The sequence below is a fragment of the Penaeus monodon genome, chromosome 41 (assembly GCF_015228065.2).
Source record: "Penaeus monodon isolate SGIC_2016 chromosome 41, NSTDA_Pmon_1, whole genome shotgun sequence".
Classification (NCBI taxonomy): Eukaryota; Metazoa; Arthropoda; class Malacostraca; order Decapoda; family Penaeidae; genus Penaeus; species Penaeus monodon.
Window position 1 is genome coordinate 22,894,530 of NC_051426.1, and position 7,935 is coordinate 22,902,464.

The 7,935-nt window shown below is 37.2% G+C and overlaps 1 pseudogene; it reads right to left on the reverse strand.

Annotated features, from left to right (window-relative positions):
* Positions 1–1,365: 1,365 nt before the first annotated feature.
* Positions 1,366–7,935, reverse strand: part of LOC119598449 — a 9,245-nt pseudogene continuing 2,675 nt past the window's right edge.

Here is a 7,935-nt window from a genome sequence, read left to right on the forward strand (position 1 = left end):
TATATCTCATCCCGAAACGGAATGATCATTAGGTGATAGCTGGCATCCCCAAGCAACTCTCCTCCAAAAAAAAACACTCCCCGCGCCCCCTAAGATTCATATTTGGGATATGCACAGGAGCCATAAATTCAGCAAATTAAATGCCCCCAAGTTTTTTCTCTCTGCTCGCAGTTCCATCTAACTAGGAATGCTGTCTCTGCCATTTGTTCTGTAGCACTAAACTTCTGCCAGACATATTCTGTATCTGCCATGATATACCATGATAAACGCCTTCTGCAGAAAACACAGTAGTTCTTTAGGTAATCATTGTTGGTGGCTCTCAACCCACCATCATATCTACGATATGCTCACCCACTACCGTATCTAAGTTTGCCTTACTTTATTGCAATCATCGCACGGCGATGTGATATATATGTGTATACAATTATATATAATATATATTATAGATATATATATATATATATATTATATATATATATATATATATATGTGTGTGTGTGTGTGTGTGTGTGTGTGTGTGTGTGGTGTGTGTGTGTGTGTGTGTGTACATAGATACATACATATATACATACATTACATACATCCATAACATATATATAGAGATATATATATATAATATATATATATATGATATAGTTATATATATATATATATATGATATATATATATATATATATATATATATATGTTATGTATATTATATATATGATATATATATATATCATATATATAGGTAGTATATATATATATATTATAGATATATATATATATAATATATAATATATATATATAAAACAATATATATGCCAAAACACACACACATACAACATATAGATAAAATGGACATGCTGGGAGGTGGGGGTAAAGGGCCAAAGGATGGAGTGCATGAAAGAAAAACATTTTTGGTAAACCCTTATCATCATTAAGAAACATCATTTGTACAAGGTATAAAGATCATCCTTTCAATATAACACTAAGAAGATGTTTTTTTCCTGACTGGTAAAGTAAAGGCTAACTAAATATGATAAAACCAGATAAAACTTTAAAGGAAAACAAGACTAAAGACGTCAAGAGATAGCTAAAACAGATATGACAAGATGACACCATATCAAAATAAATCCCACCACTTTTAAATAAGACAGAGAATATTTTTCAGAAAAGGTTCCTTTAAAACTGACATCGACTATAAACTAACCATAAATCAGTCCTGTATTCATGCGAACTCTACAGTCTCCCTTCCAAAATAAATGATGCTGTAACTGGAAATATGAACACATCCAGACAAAGAACACAGCAGCTTTGTGAACAGTTACAAGGAACTTCACATCTAGCCTCAAGTAACGCCATTTCAAGACCTCTCTGCTCTTAAAAATCCTTCACGTATCTGATTACCAAAAATCTGGCTCCTCTTTCCTGCTGCGTGCTCTGGTGTTGGGGAAAACCCTGGGATGCTGCTGATTCAAAGTCATTCAGGTTCATGTGGAAGGAATGAGAGCAATAATAAGTCCTTTAGATGTAAGAGCCATTCCCAATATATTCAAAATCTAATTGAAAACCCCCTGCTTATATGATGACAGGATATCTTTCATTACACTCAAAAGTACATATTTTGACTTTATTGAGTGATTATGGGTAAATGTCTACATATTATGGTAATTAATCATACTGATACTGGAAAAAAAATCTGAACTGCCGAGAGGAAGAGGTAGGAGGAGGAGGAGGAGGAGGAGGAGGAGGAGGAGGAGGAGGAGGAGGAGGAGAAGAAGAAGAAGAAGGAGAAGGAGGAGGAGGAGGAGAAGGGGAAGGAGGAGGAGAAGGAGGAGGAGGAGAAGGGGAAAGAGGAGGAGAAGGGGAAGGAGCAGGAGGAGGAGAAGGAGAAGGAGGAGGAGAAGGCTGGTTGGCCTTGTTTCGTGACAGTCTGTTGCTCCATGTCATTAGTGCCCTACGCGACACAGGATTTTCAACATGTAACTCTACACTCCTGCATGTCATTTCTTGCAAAGCTTCGGCATTCACCTGTGAAACAAGTCACGTTTTAAGTTCCATCATCACTATCAAGGAGAATAATCATCTTTTCACTGCTTCCAGAAAATCTACAAAACGTGTGGATTGGCTTACTGTAGTTTTGTTTAAACGATTTATCTAATAACAAACTAGTCCACTTGCAATTATCAGCAGGTTCCTCATTTTGACTGTGAAATTTATATTGTCTGAAAGTATCTAGGTAAGACTAGTTATCATGGTGTTCAGTACCAATACCATTCACAATAAGCGAATAGACTGAAAACCATAACTCCAATTTTGATACCACATACACACAAGGTTATGGCAATGTCATGATATATGGCAGTGCCATCTATCATGACAGGCATGGTTGTCTAGCACTCTGCACCCCAAAGTACCACAAATAGACATTGGTCTTTACTTCTCCATTTATTACATTGCAACAATTATGACGTTATACAGTGCAATGTTATTCTTTTGAAAGATATCAATACAAACCCCAGAAAACCATACAACACTATTAGCCACATGGATCAACAGGGGCTTTACTGATGGCAAACATCACAATGTATTTTCCTGAAACGCAGAGAGGCCAAACTAGGGGAAAAATTCTATGTTGAAATTAGCACTTACAATATCTAAAGGTAAACAAAACAAGGAACCACTCATAAAATTCCACATTATATTTTTTCATCTTATTCTCATGGCTGTCATTAATTTTCCAGACAAATTTTATTAACATTACGGCCCTGCTACTAATCATCAGTCCAACCATGTGGACATCTTCATAAGCACTCCTGTCAGACTAAACCCAATGAGGATCTAGTTTACCAAGCACTGATCAACTTGGAGGACTTGGCATAAAGATGAGATGAATTCCTGAATTTCTGTATGTTACAATTACATTTCTTAAACACGGAGGTGTGGTTTCTAAACTGTGCTGAAATGGGGTGTACTGTAAATCTTCAAATTGTCCATGCATTTACATAACACCTGTTAATTTTGCGTTAAACATTGTAATACTATCCTTAATTATAAGAAAATCTTTTCACCTTTCTACTGCGAACTATATTTCCCATATATATGCTATATTAAGAACAACAAATCCAGGAGCACATTTAATAAAGTCAATCATTTTGAAAAAAAAATAAGAAGGAAATTTTTGTGCTAACATTTTTCTGCCATTATATTCTTAATCCTACTAATCATGAAAAAAAAAAAAAACAGAATCATACCTGGTGCTCCTGGAGGTTAGAGGAACCTGGTAACTCCTAAGTGTCAGCTGACTCAAAAACAAGTGCAGCTGACTTTTCTGGATGCTCTGTAATCTGATCCTGACTTGTATTGACAGGTTTTGTGACAAATTTATTAGTCACTGATGTCTCATTCCAACTGCATGTGCTGATTTGTGCTGTGTCTGCATCAGCTGAAGTAGTGCTGTCAACAGGATTAGAACAGATGTTGGTAATTTCTTCTACTTCTTCAGTGTTCCCAGTTGTTGCAAAGGCCTGAGATGCACCGACTGGGCTGTAATTGCTGAAAGTCTCATCCAAACCAGTCCCTAGAGTAATAATCTTCTGTGTTCCTACCAGGACATCCTGAGTGCTATCTACGACTTCCCCTTGGGGCTCTTTAATGAACTGGATGGTCTTCTGGCTGTCCGTGGCTGCTACAATTTGGGCAGGAGTATCGTGCGAGCTCTCCATTTCACTGTCTAAGACCTGCATTGACAGGCTGAGGTCTGGCGTCATATCAGAATCCCAGCTTACTTCTTTGGTGTCCTTGCTTCGGTGTCTGCAGCATCTGCAAGTTTTACCATATTATTTGATTTATCACTTCCCTCCTCTATTATATCTCCCTATTCTCTATATGGATTTCAAATATGATTTTTTCCATTAGGAAATGTACCATCATGCATATCTACATGCTTTTTTTGCTCTCTACATAACTTACATGCATCAGAGGCAAAAATTACCTGAGTATCTTCAAGTTCTTCTCCTTCCATAAGCACTGGCTGATTGCCGAAGTATTCTGAATATGCACTCTTACTTGGTTTGCTTATTATTCGATCTAGGATCATTAATTTGAGTACAGCAATACTTTCATGGTAAGGAGAAGGATAAAATAAAATTTTCTTACTAAATAATGTTGCAGACTACAGAATTTACGTACTGTTATATATATAATGTGTATCCCCATCCTTTTACTAATTTTGCCATTAGCTACATAGAAACTACTTGCAATGAATGAATAAATCTATGGGGAGAAAAATACTACCTCAAAATCCATACAATGACTGCCGTACATAGAGAGACATATATGAGAAAAACAGACCTAAAAATTGTTGTATCTTACAAGCATTCTTATGTCAACCTCACATGACACACGAGAAAATGAAACAGAAGACTGGGTACTGACTTCCTTTACTTTTGTTCTTAAAGATCATCATGCATCTAAGTGTCCCATAACCTTCTGGGCTTGTGAAATGTCCACTCCAAGGCGTCGGCTCAATTTAGGGACTGTTAGCCAGGCGTAGTAGCCCCTTAGAAATTCTAAAGCGCGGCGGAGAAGGCATATTCGCTGGACCTTCTCCTGTTAATATTTCAGTGGGTAAAGTTGACCAACTTAATGAAAAATGCGAAATACGTTATTGTCTAATGATCCAATATGTCAAAGTTCTACAAGTAAAATGGGTGAAACAGTAAATATCCCTAGCGTCTGTGTATCATGATGAAATTAAAGAAATTCGGGTTTGCGAGTCCAATCATTTCTAAAATGAACACCTAGATGCTCAAAATTTTAATCCCTGATAACAGCTCACACTTTACCTATGCAACCAATGTGTTACCTTGGTCATGCCCCTGAAGGAGGAATCTGTACAAGGCAATCCTGATGTGACAGAGCACTGCAGACACACCATGCCGCTCGGGAACCTGGTCCTTCTTTGACAATTGAAGCACAGCTGTCAAAGGAAGATTATTTAGAAAAAAATATATATAGTTATCACTACGAGGTCAGTTATTGCAAAAAATAACACGATGACATTTCAAAAAGGACTGCAACAGAAAAGAGGATGAATAACTCACTGCATGCTGCCATGTTTGCAGATATCGCACAGTATCATGAGGCCATCATCATGGTGCACTCCACATTCACACTCACAGGCTCTTCATCTTCATGGCTGATGTATCACTCATACCACTGGCTGTTGAGATAAGCGTTGTGGTTAGTGAGGAAACGAGTTACACAGGAAAGAACATAAAAAACCTATGAATAAACAAATGATTGAATAATAATATAGTAATAAAACAATAAGATAGAAATACTAATAAAAGTAAGAAATAAAAAATAAACTACATTACATACAGTTGTACTAAACTGATGTGCTAACATGACTCCAAACCCATATTTTGTCTGTGTTGAGTAAACACACTCTACAGACAGGAAATGCAACTGTGAAAAAGTATTTCACCAGCTACAGTTAGCACTGATGATTGTACAAAAATGGTGGACTAGACCTATTAAAAAAAGGCAAGTACCATGCAAAACCATTGACCTGAACCAAACTAGCAAGCACACATACAAACACCGTTATACATGTGTGGATAAAATGAGTTTCCTCAACTAGCCTGATGCTGTGGGGGGACAGCAGATGGGAAGGCAAGCAAGCGGAGACTTCTTCGAACACTGGTACACCTGTCCTGGTCCTCCTTTGCTTCAACCTCAGGGACAATCTGCACTTCCTCACCTCTCTCATAGAAAACAAACCTGTGCCACTGAGCAGGACTTGGACACAGGAGTGATGCTTGGCACACAGTCATCCTGGGGGTGCTTTCAGACCTTAGCTGGGGATCAGCACCCGTGGAATCGTGCCTGTCTTGGCCAAAGCACATGCTTGCTGCTTGGTCATGCTTGAGGGGAAGCGATTCCTGTGGCTTGTGACCTGCTGCATTAAAGAATACTGAGAAAACAGAAAAAAGTGCCCATTTATGTACTTCACTCACAAAGTAGCTGATAATTTTTGAGTTGGAAACAAGTATCATGACACTCAAATGAATCTGTAAGGAATAACTATACAGTTTTTAAAAGTATATCTTTAGATAAACTTACAAATTACCTTAAACAATAATACCATTTTTGCTGTTATAAATTCCAAGAGAACTACACAAACTTGGAATTCATATCAATCAGCGTATTGTTCTCCTTCCCTGAAGCAATTCATCTAGAGCTCTTCTTTTGTTTATGAGAAGTGAGTGAATCTGGCTGAATGATTTGAGCAAGTGCGATAGATTACGACATTCCCAAAAAGATTTTTGATAAGATATCTCAAATTGGAATTCTGTTCGCGGTTGCCTTAGCAATATAAATCTGTGATCCTTATAGAGTGAAATATTTTAGAATCCTCAAATCTCTACAACAAAAGTGGTCAACAACCTGGACACTTGATTATTTGTGGAACTGTGCCAAATGGTATTTCACGAAATGTGTTTATTGAAAGATATTTCATATCCTACAAAAAATACAGATTACATTACACAGATAAAATGAAGTGTAACATGCTACAAGCATTTTATATGTTGTATATCTATATATCATTTCTCTCTCACTGGATCAAGTCAAGATGATGCAATGTGTAAGCATAAGCCATTAATGTTTGCAATATATATGACATATGAAGGTTCTAAGCACCAATAATAGCAAACAATAAAACGAGTAATGAGTTACCTAAAACACTGAAATACACTGGAGAAAAAAACAAACCATAAGAGAAATCACACTCACTCAGACACACACACACACAACTGTAAATAACAACATATATGCACTAACACTGTGGAACACGGTCACAAAGTTCTTTTTGGAGCGCTTAAGGCAGCGGATGACAACAGGATCACTAGAAGACAGAGGATCTCTGGATTCTCTAGCCCAGATGCTTCTGCCTATGTTCATTCCCTGCCGGGAGATCTCTGTATCTTCAGTTATCGTCGTGTTTGCTGTTCTGTAATAATATTGAGGGGAAATGTTAAACATCTCTACTTAGAACTGAGGTCTAGTTAATCTAATCTACCTTAACAGTTTCTCGGGGATATTTCGTTTTCCATAAATGCAGAAAGGAACAAACTCATCTGAGATACACCGTGGATTTTTATTAATAGGAGTCAAGTCTAGAAATTGGGAGAGAGAACCACAGTGAGTGGGAGGAAGGAAGGAAAGAAAAAGAGGAATAAGAGAGATATTTATAAAAAGCTCTCTATAAACTTACACTTCCTCTTCATCATCAGAATAGACAGCCTTGTTCACAGTTACCCGAAGTTGACAGTATGGAAAGGTTGTACAGACATGACCGACCTGTCATGAATAAAAAGAATATTCAAAAGCTTTTGTGTTTGGATTAACGTTAAGTAACACTATGCTTCCTATCATTCAAAATAATATGAATGAATGTAAAGTGTTTATAAACTATCTACTGTAAAATCTGGATCTTAGGTAAACTGTACAGATCATACCTTCACAAATAGCTGCTTCTTTTATACCCTTGACTGCGTGCAGAAGTTAATAGATCTAACATTATGAATTATTTCACAAGTAGATATCTGTCAATCACCATCATCAAAGTATGTGATCACTATCATTATCAAGTAAATCTTTACTTCACTCTGTAAGATCATGTGAATTCCGGAATAATATGGTTCAGCTGATCCACAGAAAATATGTTGATCCACCTACTGAGAGAAAATCCCCTTTCAAAAGATCAGAAAGATAATGCTAGAGATAATACCAAGCTGTTACCTTTATTGTAACTGGATCACCAAGGCTGTGGCTGCCTGTGGGTGCTGCAGGCTTAAATCCCACTGGCTATACACAGGGGTGTGTAACTGAGGAGGTAAAATATGGAGGGTCTACAGAGTACAAGGAATACCAATGAGGAAC